Consider the following 15250-nt stretch of genomic DNA (forward strand, 5'->3'; position numbering starts at 1 on the left):
TCCTTTTTTAAATTTCCTTCTAACTTTGACCAAAAAGATCTAGAGAACTCCTGTCTATCATTTACCCCCAAAATCCCAATAATGACCCCCAAGGGTCTCTAAATGGAACAAGAGTTCAGGGTCAGCACTTGTGATGTGGATTGGCCACACAGCTGTGAGATAAATTCTAATTTCTCTGTATTTTACTTTTAACTTCCATGCAAATATCATTTATGCTTTACAAAGAAAATAGTTTTCACCATAATTTTTCTTTACAGAACCACAAACTAAAGCAGTTGTTAGGTGTAATTTATTCAGAATGACAACTGAGCAGAAAAGAGACATAGACTCTGTTCTAGTAAAAAGGAGACATATATATGGACAAGGAAAACAGGACCCTGCAGGGCCATAGTTCATGTTTGATAAAGGATAGACAGTCTGCTATCCAGGGGGAAATAAAGGATTCACAAAATAATGGTACAGTTGATTCCTGGGGGAAAGAAAGAGAGAATGTAGTAAGTAAGATGGGCATTGGTGAAGCTTCTGCTCGACTCAAGACCCCCTGGCATGTTAGGAGTACATCATGAAATTAATTGGGCTTGGAGCTTCAGGGACCATGAATGGAGCAGGCCAGATAAGAAATAATACAAAATGTTGAGTTTGATATGTAGAATTACTAAGAAATCATTCCTAACTTCTTTGGGCTCTTCTTCAAGATTTGGTATTATACAAATTCTCTTCAATCAAAATCCTATCCTTAGCCAAACCAATTATACCTTTGAGAGACCATGATATAGAGGGTCTCTGGCTGATCTGTGTCCAGATGTCAAGCCCACATAAATGTGAGGCAACAAATATGTGTTGGCTTAAGGTACTGAGTTTATTGTCATTGATATTAATGCATGATCATTTGTTTATGCATATGAAAGCTCAAAAGTAGATATGCATTTTTAAAGTCACTTTTCTAACAGGGAGGAGAGCTGATTAGAGGACAATAAGGAAGAGAGATGGAATAAGGAGGTTCTTTCAAGGTGACCCCAATGGAGTGAGGGAGGGATCTAGGGAAGAGTAGAGGAAACTGCACAAGAGACATCAGAGGTAGATCAGACTCATCAGACTCATCATGACATTGTTCTAACAGGATGTATAAAGCGAGAGGAAAACATGATGAGACCTCTGCATGAGCGTTACCGTGAGTTTTGGGCTTTATTACCTAAGCAGTCACTCAAAGCATCAGTCTGACCTAATAAACCCACTGAATGGCTGAAAAAGCACAAGGGAATTTTTTAGACCTTTGGAGTATCAAGCCTAAAAGTCTTATGTGTTGAGGTTTTGTCTTTTATTGTCTATTGCAATGCTAAGTGCAGGCCCCCAAGACCTGGAGTCTGCTTGTAGTCCAAAGGACAGTGCCCCCAAGTTGATTCCGATTGGTGAATATAGATGCCAACAACCAATAGCTGAGCAGAAGAGAAATAGGTGGGGTTGAGTTTTCTTAGGCTTGAAGGACGAGAGGAGACCACGAGGAAAGGGAGGAGAGCCACCATGGGCTAAGGGCCAAGAAAAATTGGTCCCGAGGGCTGCTCGATTGGAGCTAAGTGCAGCCCAGATGGAACATAGTAAATAGTAAGTGATGACTGGGGGTTATCGATAGGAAGGCAGATTCTAATAACATCACGGGTAGGCAGCTGCCCAGCTACTGTGCTGCTTAAGGCACATTTTAAAATATAAGGTTGTGTGTGTCTTTCATCCAGGAACATAAATGGTCTAATATAGGAAAATGGTTCTATACAGGAAAAAAGCAATTTGATACACTTTTTAGTCATGATAAGATTATCCCTGAGAATGTACCTGCATGTGGATACTATTACAAGTGCCATAGAGAACCTCTCTCATGTGACATGACCTTTACAGTACCCAAGACAGTGCTCACACAGGAAGAGAACACATCATCAGTGTGTGGGTGAATAAGGAGCTAGTGTCAGAGCTTTAAATGTCTTCAGGTATGTTTCAAGTCACATACATATAATTTTCCTTAAAATTCTTACCGTTCGAAATGGTTATGTTGAAAATTCATGCTTTCATTCACTTTTAATGAGATTTTTTTCAAGAATTATTTGTGGCTGCCTTACAAGCCTTTCCTCAGCCATCTGGAACACAGGCTTCCACTCAGAAGTGCTAACAGGGATATATATGGAGGCTGGCTCTTGACAAAATTAGAGATGGAGAGAAGCACGTTTTAGCAGCCCTCGTCTTCCCTTTCCTTCCTCCTACCTTTCTCTCATGAGTCTCAGAACTGGGCCTCAGTGTTGTACACCACTAATTTATGCAAATGCTTTTAACAAGATTCTACTCTTCCCATAAACCTGTTCTATTTTGTCAGAGACATTGAGGGCTACACAGGGAAGCTAGAGGGGGATCAGATGAGCATTTACTGGCACCTTGAAGAACCCCCTCAATAATGGAAGCAGTTCAGATCTAATGATGGAATGATCTAAGTATGAAACAGCAGGTGAAGGTAGAATAATTTGTCCGTGGTTCTAGAAATGATCGGACAGTGTTAGTTACAGACATCCTTAAGAACAACTTGGGGTGAGCAATTGCATTTAGTGCTCATCTTTGGAGCATTTTAATTATGTGTAAAACACTATCCTTGACAGAAAGAAAACCTATAACCATAAACAGAAGGTGCACATTTATTAGGGATACCCAGGGCTCATGTCCCAAGTTTGTGAAAGAGAACATGCAGTTCGTGTGTGTTATGAAGGAACTTATTCACCTTATTAGGAACAAGAAACAGAAGGGAGAAATACCAAGGACAAGAGGATATAGTCCTGAAGACCAAGTCCTCGTGACCACTTCTCCTACCTTTCATGACCACCCATTGCTCTATCAGAAATGCATGCATGCTGTGTGTTACTTTCTGTTTGGTTGTGTGCTTGCTTCTTTGTTTCCCTGCACTCTCCTGCTGGCATAAATGTGAGAGAAAGAAATGTGAACAGAAGATGGAATGCTGACCCAAAGCACCATCCTCTGTCTGCTGTGTACCCTGTGAAGCTGTAAATGCAACCCCCTTCTGAAGGCTACACAGGAAAGCTGGAGGGGAATCAGTGAGCACCTACTAGGCACCTGACACATGCACAGTGTGTTCCTATGTCTATGGTTCTTGATGCCTCCATGGGATTATTTCAGTGTGCAAAATGAAGAAAGTAAGACTCAGAGAATAAACCACTTGCTGAAGACCCCCAACTACCAGTTCGAACTGTGGTTCAAACCTCCTGCTCTGCCTACCTCCAAAGCTATACTCTCCAGGACAGTAGCCACATCAATATTCTGACCATTGAAAAACTGACGGACTCCCACTAAGATTTGCTGTAAGTATAAAACAAACACAGATTTCAAAGTGCAATACAGAAGCAAGACCATAAAATAACTCAGTAATTTTTATTCTGACTACAAGCTGATTTGATGATATTTTTGCATACTAGGTTTAATAAAATGGGTTAGTAAATTTAATTTTACTGTTGCCTCTCGCTTGTTTTTTTTTTTCTTAAAAAAATACCATGTATATCAGAAATAAAAGATTGCAAGTGCAGATGACATTGTGCCTCCCCTTGGGCAGATGATAACCAAGAAAGAGGTATATGATAGGGGAAATAAGCCTTGTCTTTCTTCCTTCAACAGAATGTGCTGCCTTCCTTGGCTCAGTCCTAACACCTGGGTCAGGAGGAAATGTCAGTGTGAGAAGTTGGGACCATAAACAGAACCTGATCACGATGGCCTGAAGAACTGTGCTCTCTCTGGCCCAGAGGCAGCAGATTCCACAGCAACCTGTTCCTCCCTAGGAAACCCTTTAGAATGGGTATTTGATGATATTTTTGCAAACTGAACACAACATGACAACCTGGCCACTCTGAGATACTTCATTAATACTCCTCCCTTCCCTCCTTATAATAAGAAATGCCACGTGCTTGTAATCTAGGCCTGTAATCTAGCTGAAGAAAACTAGGTCAGGTCACACCTTCATGTATCCTCCTCCTACAGAACCCATTTGTTTGTAATAATGGCAGTAATGAATACTATAAATGAGACAAATGCATAAATGAGAAATGCCAATTATGCTTATTGTATACGTGAATGAAAGGAAATCAAATGCTGAGGACCCTGTTAAGGTGATTTTACATACGTAAATTCATAGATGCCACAGCTTTCCATGAGATCAATACTTTTATCAGTCCCTTGGTACAAGGTCGCTGACTTGTAGACAATAGCCTTCCCTGTTGTATGAGATGAGATGGAATTGAACACAGGCACTCAGCCCTATGACCTTCACAGAGAGAAAAGCTGGACAGAAAAGGATAATAAAGTTAAACTAGCTTTTATGAGGTTTTACTATTTATGCATAGTCACATATTAGGTGTTATATGTGAAGACTGGTATTCAAATCACTATCAGGAACAATGTGCATTTATCTGCTAGATATGTGATTTGACTGCTAGAGAAGGTATATAAGAATGAATAATTCATCTAAGGTCATCCAGCTTTGAACTTAGTCCCTGTGACTGGGGCTGGGGATAAGGTTAGATCTGGGCCTAGGGCTGGGACTGGGGCTGGGGCTAGGGCTGGAGTTGGGCTGAGCTGGGGGCTGGGGCTGTGGCTGTGGCTGGGCCTGGGGCTGGGGCTGGGGCTGGGGCTGGGGCTGGGGCTGAGCTAGGCTGGGGTTGGAACTGAACTGGGCTGGAGTTGGGGCTGGAGTTGGGGTTGGGGTTGGGGCTGGGGTTGGGGCTGAGCTGGGCTGGAGTTGGGCTGAGCTGGGGTCTGTGGTTGGGGCTGGGCCTGGGATTAGTGTTGGAGCTGGGGCTGAGGCTGGGGCTGGGGCTAGAGTTGGGGTTGGGCTGGACTTGGGGCTGGGGTTGGGGCTGAGCTGGGCTGGGGTTGGAGCTGGGGTTGGAGATGGAGTTGGAGTTGGGGCTGAGCTGGGCTGGGGTTGGAGCTGGGGTTGTGGCTGAGCTGGGCTGGAGTTGGGGCTGGGGCTGGGGCTGGGGCTGGGGCTGGGGCGGGGGCTGGGACGGGGGTTGGTGCTGAGCTGGGGACTGTGGCTGGGGCTGGTGCTGGGACTAGGGTTGGGGCTGAGGCTGAGACTGGGGCTGGGCTGGGGTGGGGCTGGGGTTGGGGTTGGGGCTGGGCTGGGCTGAGGTTGGGGCTGGGGCTGGGGTTGGGGTTGGGGCTGAGGTTGGGGCTGGGGTTGCGGCTGAGCTGGGCTGGAGTTGGGGCTGGGATTGGGGCTGAGCTTGGGATAGGGCTGGGACTTGGGCTGGGGTTGGGACTGGGGCTGGGGCTGGAAGGTGAACATCTGAGATAGGAAAGCAGGGGTAAAAGAAGAATGCAAAGAAGTACCCCATGTAGGGCTGTGTCTTGTATCTTCATGCACATGAATTATTCATTGAAGCCAAAAGAAAGCAACTTTTATCACTTTTTTTTAATTAAGATCTATCTGCTCTATGTGTATGCATGTGCCCCATGTACATGTTTGGTACTTGGACAGGGAAAATGGGAGCATTGGATCTCCTGGAACTGGAGTTTTAGATTACTGTGAATCTCCATGTGGGTGCTGGAAATTGAATCCTAGCCCTAAGAGCAGCAAGTGCTCTTAACCAGTGAGCCATCTTTCCAGCCCCACACCTTCCAATTTAAATCACCCCTCCCAGCTCTTCTCACAAAGCCAAGTACATAGTAGGTCCTCAAATCTGCGTACTGAACATAAGCTATACCTCTGCAGAAGCCTGATGTTTTGCATGTGAGCCGCATGAGAGGAAGCCGATATTTATCTGCTCCAGATAATACACAAGTTCCTCTTCCAACCGATGAATATTTTCCCCTTGAGATTCTTTAGTGATTCAAGCCCACCAGCTATTTTAAAACGCGGATTTATTATTGTAGCACACGTCCCTAAAAGATCTAGAGAGACTTATCCTCTTCTATTTCCTTCATACGTCCTCCCAGCTAATTTACAAAGAAGAAGCATAATTTGAGGTCACTTTCATGTGCTAGCCCTGTCAAAAGATAGCCAGATACACATTATGAAGACAATTTATTCAGACCTGGGAGGCCAGCTTCTTAATCCATGGTTAGCAGATACAGTGGGGGCAGAAGGGGGACCAGCAGCTGGTTAACTGTGTTTATGATAGTTGCCCTTCAAAAGGGCCATTTTAAAGGAACCTCCCTCAGTTGGGAAAAGGACATACATTAGATGTGAAAACATGAAGGGGGTGTGATCAGAGAAAAGGGAAAGGCGCTTCTAGGATCTCTGGAATTTCCTGATGGGATCTACAACTGGTACTGAGCAAAATGAAGGACAAAGTGCCATTTCGTCATAAGAAGCTGACACCGACACCGTAGCCCCTAGACTATTAGTTAGAAATTAATAAGAAATGGATTCTCTCTCCCTGTAGCCCTTTGGGGAAATAGTATGATAAGAAGTAATTCAAAAACGATTTTGAGGATTTGGCAGTAAGAGGGATATTGCTAGCTGGTAAGAGTAACCTGTAATGTCCGTGTAATGGATGAAGATGGATTGAATTAAAAGATGGCCCTTTAGCAGGAACTGACAGAATAATTGATTCTAGCAAAAATCGCCAATTGATTTTATTCCACTTAGTATTGCTCCTAGTCATTTTTCCAGATCACTGGGGTTTTAAATTTCATCAGAATTTTGTGATCATAAATTCAAGATGTGCTTATTCAGGCTGTGCTTGCAAACATTCATATAGTTGCAGTCTGGTGTCAACATCCTTAAGGGACTTGGGCTGCACTGTCCACAGAGGATCTCTTAGGTGACAACATTCTGTTTGCCAGTGGCTGGTAGCTAAGATCCTCTTGTGAATAGTATAGTGGTCTGGATGTAAAATATCCCTTTACAGACACCTATCTGTATTTAAACCCTTGGTTCCTATCTGGTAGTATTGATTAGAGAGATTGTAGACCTTTAAAAGGTGAGACCTGGCTGGCAGAAGTAGGTTACTCTGGGTAAATTTATCAGTTAGAGTCTAGCCCCGGATGCAACAGCTCCTTCTCTAACTTTCTGACTCATCCAGATGTGAGCAAGCTGCCTTGACACATTTGAGAATCACACCTAACAAAGTGCCTTTCCCACCACGGTGGACTCTACTCCCCAGTCTAACAACAGAATGAATCCTTTTTCTCCCTTAAGTTGATTCTTCCCTTTAGGTGTTTGGTCCCAATAATAGGACAGTAACTACTATGGTCAGTCACTCAAGGCCCATACAGCATAGCAATCTTAAGGACTCAGCCCTCTCACAGAGGAGCCCCTCAGTTTCCTAATACTGACAGACAGCCTCAGATGACCAAGCAGAAGCCTTACGGCCTTTTTATAGCAAGGTAGTATCAAAGTGAACAGGACAGATTCACTTTGAACTTTAATGGGTAAAAGCATCCCAGCCTCATGAAGATGTGAGGGAGGAGCTGGGATCAGAGATTAAGTTGACCACGGTATTCAATTCCTAGCATACACACAGCAGCTCATAACTATCTGGAACTCCAATCCCAGGGTATACTATGCATTTTTTGAGCCTCCATGGGATCCATGCACATGGTACACAAATATGCATGTAGTCAAAATGCCAATGCATACAAAATAAGTTTTAAAAAATATTTTTAGAAATACAAGAGAGACAAAGTAGACTATGCTCCCAATGGGAGAAGTCTCCAGGACTTTCTAGGTCATACTGTTACAAATTGTCCCCTCTGTTAACATGACTGGCTAGGAATTTAATGGGGAAAGTATAATTATTTAGTCTCAATGTACTTCTTTTTATATTATCTTATTGCTTTTATTTATTCTGTCATATATTACATCCTGATTCTAGTTTCCCCTTCCTCCTTTCTGCCCAGCTCCTCCCTGACCCCTCCCCAACCATTCCTCCTCTGTTTACCTTCAGAAAAGAATAGGCATCGGAGGGATATCAACCAAATATGGCATAGCAAGTTGTAATAAGACTAGGCACCTCCAATTAAAGCTGGAAGATGCAACTCAGTAGGAGGAAAAGGGTCCAAAAAACAGGCAAAAGAGTCAGAGACAACTCCTGCTCCCACTGTTAAGATCTCCACAAGAACATCAAGTTTAGGACCTAGGTCAAACCCCTACAGGCTTTTTGATTGTCAGTCCAGTTTCTCTGAGTCCCAATGAGTTCAGGTTAGTTGATTCTATGGGTTTTCTTGGGGTGTCCTGAGCCCCTCTGATTCCTAAAATCATTCTTGCCCCTCTTCTGCAAGATTCGCCAAGTCTACCTAACATTTGGCTGTGAACCTCTGCATCTGTTTCCATCAGCTACTGGATGAAGCCTTCCTGAATGGAACTATGCTTGGCCTCTGTCTGCAAGTATAGCAGGATATCTCAATATACTTCTCTCAGATTATTTATTAGGAGAAAATTAACATGATTAAAAATGAAATGACCTAGTAGACCACACCTTAGCATAATCATCGTCACCATTTAGGCTGTACTGTGCCCCTCCTGATATGATATGCTAAGAGTTCTTTCCAATCTAGATGGGAGAAAACATTGACATTGATTGTAATTGTAATTGAAGGAATCTTTCACACCCTCAGTCTAGACTCTTCCAAAGATCCCAAAGAAGCTATAGCAGTTACTCATCCCTCTTGCTCTCAGCATTTATCCTTCCAGCACTAATATCTACCAGGAGCACAGGTCTCCATCCAACAGCAAAGCACTCTACTTCTTGGCCACAGGATAGCAGCAAGTCTGAAGCATTTCTACTTTGTCTCCCAGAGTTTCTAGACTGTGCACTGTTGTTAGCCCTTGAATCTTGCTGTACTAGCTAATTGCTTGATAACATGCTTATATGTTCTCTTTCCTGCTCCATTTGCCCACTCCTAATCATGTTCCCTTGAATCATATTTCGAATATCTATTTGCATTCAGATTCCTGGCTTTGTACTTGCTCTGGAAGAATCTACTCTAACACTGTCCACGGCAGCAAACAAGGAGCCTGATGGACACGCTAAAGAGGACTGAGGAGGCTCAGCCTTAGTTACAAACAAGCTCAGGGACTGGAACGAAGACTGACAGAGCACACTTTGCATGCCATTATTGTAATAATTAGCAAAGCATGGATATAAATCTCAGAGGAGACGGCATTTTATTTTTCCTACAGTTCTAGAAATTTGCAATAAAATTCTGTCAATATAAAATCGTATTCTTAGTCTTAGGAGCCAAGTCCAGAGCTGGTAGAGATAAAGGGTAAGTTTATTCAGAAATAATTTAATAACAAGGCAGAAGAAGATGGAGGTTTATTTTTGTTTTATGTGTATATGTGTTTTGAGTTTGGTGTGTCTGAGCACTACCTGAATGGTGGGTTCACACAAATGCCAGAAGAGGTCATTCCCTGAAACTGAAGTTATAGACATTTGTCACTATGTGAGTGCTGGAAATTGAGCCTGGGTCCTCCAGAAGAGCAGCCAGTCTGCTAACCACTGTATGCAGCAAACATACAATAGCAGAAGACTTGGAACTTGCTTAAAAGATATCACTTTTCAATTTAAGTTTATAGTTAGTTATTGAGGAAAATTAGAAAACAACTAAGATTTCCTGCTGATGTCAAGAGGCATAAATTCTCTCATATTCTCTCTCCCTCCCTCCATCCCCACAATGCTACTGGCCAATGCGTAGGACAGTTTTTATACTGAAGTGAGCTGTAACGAACCTCAAAGCATTATCACTTTGCTCAGTCCGAGAAGATGGTTTTATTTTCCCTAGTCCAGAAATGCTAATTGGCTTATCCAAGATTTCACACTTGAGAAGTAGCACATCCACCATTAAGACCCTGGTCAGCCTGCTTCAAAATATTTGTATATGGGAGGTGGGGAGACTAGAGATAAAGACCAATAGTTAAGGGCACTTACTACTCTTCCTGAGGACATGGGTTTAATTCCCAGCACCATATTTCAGATTCCAATGAGCTGTCACTTCAGTTCCAGATCTGTTGCCCTTCTGACTTCAAAGAGCATCAGACAGGCACATATAGTCATACATGTAGACAAAATCTCCATGCACATAAAATGAAAACAAGCTTTTATATGTCTCTCTTACACACACACACACACACACACACACACACACACACACACACACACACATAACTATAATAACTGTAAAGAGCTCATGAGTTTGGGAGGGAGTGTTAGGACACGGAAGGAGTTGGGAGATAATGTAGGAGCAGTGCTCATGTAAGAAGTTCTCCAAAGAAATTTTTATTTTTTCCCTCCCCTATCACAACCATGATTGTTTTCAGTAAAGGAATATGAGGCAAGCCTATAACTACTCTTACAAGCCCTAACTTTTGACCTTAATGCAGGTAATCATAGATCACCAGAAGCTTGATAGAACTCAGAGAACCATTAGCAATTGAACCTGATCAATTTTGTAGATAAAGAACTCAAGGCCTGGAAGAGGATACACTGATACACTGGTTGGGCCAGGAAGCTGATCAGTAAAGGATGCAAACCTGGAGTCGTTAGAACAGACAGCACTGTTTCCCCTGAGAAGATGGGTTGGCACACCCAGATTCAATTTTTCCTTATTTTTAAAACCATGCTCTTCTCCCTTTATTGAGCTAGAAATGCTCTGACAAGCTTGGAAATGTTAATAGACCATCTGAGGGCTGGCATCAAATGCAGCTGAAAATATAAAACAGGCAGCTGAGTGTACTGACTTCTCTCTCCCTCCAGGGCAGCAGATATGCTTAGGAATGGGATCGTGCAAGTTACTGATGGAGAAAAGACGCATAGCCAGTTCAGACCTGCTGAAGGGTGCAATAAACTGATAGTGAAAATCAGGAGGCCAAAAGACCCTGGGAGAGAAATAAATTCCCCCAACCAGCTGGAAAAAATAGAAACTCATTGAGAACAGAATCTCCCCTGAGCAGCCTTACCATGAAAAAAGCAGTTATCTGGGTAAACTGCTGTGCATGGGGAGAAGAGGATAAATATCACAGGAAAGAAAATCATGTCCAGACTTTCCCGTGTGGAGGACAGAGTGATGTATGTATAGTGTGTGTGTGTGTGTGTGTGTGTGTGTGTGTGTGTGTATACATGTGCTCACAAGTACTCACTGGTGTGTGTGAGAAATATTGTATGTATGTATATGCATATGTGTGTAGCTGGGTGGGTGAGCATATGTGTATGTAAGAAAAGACATGTGTGTTATGTGCATAATAGGTATGATTTTGTGATATGTATTACTCATATATGTGTATAATGTCTATAAGTGTGCATATATGTATGTTTGTTTATGTACACATGTACACTGTAAATGTACAAATATATGCTTACTGTGCACATGTGTATCATGTATATACTGTGTGAAGGCATATATACATGTGTGTTTGTACTGTATGTATTAATGAGTAGATTATGTAAATGTACTGAGTATATTTGTATAATTATGTGTACATATGTATATTCTGTGTTTATATCTGTGTATTTATATATGTGTGTATGAGTATATGCATGCACACAGGGGTACAGATATAGAAAGAATAAAAATACATGTATGTCAACAGAAATAACCCTATCTCTAAAACCAAATACATGCAACAATATTTAAGAATAAGCATACAACATATGCATCTACATAGACATTCACACATACTTGTATTACACACACATACACATATGCACACATCATACCAAAATCCCTTTCTTTCCCAGCAATAGATTCTAAAATAAAGCCTTGTACATTGGAATCCAACTTTCTTTGTCTTTCTACTTTAGCTAAATGATGCAAAATCCATCACAGTGGATTGGCCACTGTTTGGCCAGGACTCACACATGCAAGTATCCAAACATCACTGGCAGAACCCCCTGGAGACAATGGTCAATGCCATTAAGTTCAGAGTAGGGACACTGGTTGGGGTGCAGGTGCTAGAATTCGTGACTGTTCTTGGAGGGATGATAAATTTTTCAAAGCAACCATCAAATTGACAGGTGATTTGGCTCCATCAGATATGCCAGCATGATTGATGTTCACTCATCAATGGAGTCAAGATTTGATCTACTAACCCAGCAGTGTAATCAGAACATTATCTACCCCGAGTCCTACAACCTGATGAAAAACTTGGTAGGGGGCTGTCTATATTAGTGTTATTGTTATTATTCTCTCAAGGGGTGCCTGTATCTAGTGAATTATAACTAATTTCTCTTGTGGTCTACTGCAATTTGCCACTTTGCTCCTCTTGTCAAAAAAACCAATATAATCTTCAGCCAAAAAAAAAAAAAAAACAGCACTACATTATGATAATAACACCAGCATTTCATCCATCAGCAGGAAGGGGATGATTGCTTAACATGTTTCAGAAAACTTCCAGGTGAATATGAAAGTTGCCCTTCTGGAAATCTTTAGATTAAATCTTTAGATTATCCCTTCAGGTTTGGGAAAAGCCTCTGGTGACTGAGGAAGCCTTTATCAAGTATCACACCCTGAATAGGCCAAGGCAAGGATAATCAGAATCAATTACAAGGAAGTTGAAACTCTAGGCAATGGTTGCTGAAAATGCCTGTGATAGGCTTCGAACATCCATCTGTCTCCAATTCACTAACTTAGGGAGCTGGCATGCACAGATAATGAATCCAAGGTCACAGGATCAAATCCATGTACATCCAAGCCAACAAGCTTCGGGAGAGGGGTGGGTAAAGCAGAGGCCATGGCAGTTGGAGCTCCTCCAGTCTCTTTGGCTCTGTGTGCATGCAGAACTGATTGCCAAAAAAGAAAGCTGGCAGGAGTGGGTGGATTGCAACATCATCTGATTTAAAGAGCATTGGTGAGAATGTTATGCTTCTCAACTTAGTGGAGCTAGCAGAGAGAGCGAGGCCTAGGCTCGGTCATCAGATGAACCCAGGCTGGTAAATGAAAGAAGTCAGAGCTTTATGTCCTGAAGGCTAGAAAAGAGGAAGGAACAAAACAGGAGGAGAAGACAGTGGCTTAAAGAATAGGAAAGGCCCATGGAGGTGCAAGGATCATGACATTTTAACAGGGCTTGTTCAAAGATTAAACAGGAAGTAGATGAGGCAGTAAGTACACTGTTAGGAGTCTCCCTCAGCAGTGACTAGAGATCTCAGCTCTTCCTCCAAAGTCAGTTCTCTCTATAAAAACTCTCCCGTTTCGAGGTTTTTCAACCATTCACCTTCACCATTGCATTGTGAACTAGCAATGGTGGTGATTTCATCTGCATCCCATCCATGTGTGGCCATAGTCACCGTCTGACATCATCCCTGCAAACTCCTGTGTTTAGACATCAGGACCTGTTTCCAGCTGGTGCTGCTCCTTTGGGAGAGTGTAGGGTCTGGCCAGCAGAAGTGGAACCCTAGGGGTTGGCCTTAAAGGGTTATGGCCAGGTCCTGCTTTAGATCCAGATCCCATGCGTTCTGCTTCCCAGTCAGCCACGATGTGAGGAGATGCCTTCTCACCTTGCAGCTGCTGCACATGAGGCATGGTCCACCTGTTCAGTGTAATGCACTGTGACCGCTAAACAGGAAATCAAAATCCTTCCTCTCTTACGTCGCTTCTGTCCAGTCACTACACAAGTAACTGAAGCAACTAAATTACAACCACGCCTTATTCAAATCAAGCAGCAGACTGGATTCGGTCCATTCAAGACAGTGCGGTATGAGTTGCTTTACATAGTGAATTGAAGAATGTGATGGTTGTATATGCTTAGCCCAGGGAGTGGCACTATTAGGAGGTGTGGCCTTGTTGAGTAGGTGTGTCACTGCGGGCTTAAGACCTTCATCCTAGTGGCCTGGAAATCAGTCTTCCACTAGCAACCTTCAGATGAAGATTTTGAACTCTCAGCTCTGCCTGCACCATGCCTACATAGATGCTGGCCCTGTTCCCACCTTGATGATGATGTACTGAACCTCTGAACCTTTAAACCATCCCAATTAAATTTTGCCTTTATAAGACTTGCCTTGGTCATGGTGTCTGTTCACAGCAGTAAAACCCTAACAAAGACAAAGAATAAACTATTATTAATATAAGGGACATTGATAGGACATAAGGGCTATGATCCCGGAAGAGATCAGGAGTCAGAAAGAATTGTTCTTAAGGCAGTTGCTAAAGTGAACCACTAGAGCTTAGACCCATTGGGGGGAAAAAAACTGAGGAGGACATCTCATCCCAACCCTAGGCAGAAGAGCGGTGACGTCTTTATATGCCCTCTCAAAGCTTAAGAGCTGCTCCTAAGAAGAAATATTCCCAGGAAATTCCAGCCCATTCAAATCTTAGGAAGATTGGGTGTTTGGTTTTGTTTGCATATGACAATGCTGGCCCCAGGGGTCAGGCTAGTGATATAGAAGCAGCATGAAGATCTTTGGTGCTGGGGAAAGTACAACACTGTCTGAAGTCAGCTCTGTCCTTTGCACCAAGCCTGCTTACAGCTGACTCACTCTTCAAACTGACTGAATAAAGAAACTGAAATATCTTAAGAAAGAGTCCAGCTATAGAGATAGCTGAATCCAAGGCCACAGTTGCTATCATCATAACTGACAGTGATTCTTTGAACTCCAGCCAAGGATTTGCTTATTTAGGTCAGGGTAACCTAACACTGAATGTAACTGAATGTAATCTATAACTGAATGTGTATTCATCGAAGTGAATGGGACTGTGTAGGCACACAGTAGGTCTTCAGTATAGCTAACCTTCATATCATTCTCCATGTGAAATAAATAGAACATACTCATTTCACAGAAAAGTAAAATTCTTGCCTTTCATTATTTTGGAGCTCTTCTTCGGCCCAATTCCACATGCTAATGTGTTCTTGCCAAATGCAGCTATGGACTCTTCAGAAAGACTTCACTTGTGCCAATCCTTCTAGCACTCTCCTAGTGGATGGCACAGTATGCTGCTTGAGAAAAGCTGTGGTGCTGCTGTCTCATGGAACCTGAAGCCACAGAGAAGCTCCTGAGTCCAGAAGCAATTTCATTCTCGTTGCATGATCTGTTCTTCTCACTGGCTATCCCACAGAGCCTGACTCCATGGGAGAGAACAGTTCTTGCCCAGCCATCATTGCTGTTCCAGAACCCTGGGGCTCTTCCAAACAGCATATTTTCAGCCTCATTTCATCTCCTGCCTTTGATTCAACCATCTGGAAAAGAAGTTAGGAGAATGACACCCCATCTCTTGTCCCCCAGGACTTGGAGAGGACACACCAGCCAAGTTCATGTCAATCTGTTTGTAGATT

The sequence above is a fragment of the Rattus rattus genome, chromosome 1 (assembly GCF_011064425.1).
Source record: "Rattus rattus isolate New Zealand chromosome 1, Rrattus_CSIRO_v1, whole genome shotgun sequence".
NCBI classification, from domain to species: domain Eukaryota; kingdom Metazoa; phylum Chordata; class Mammalia; order Rodentia; family Muridae; genus Rattus; species Rattus rattus.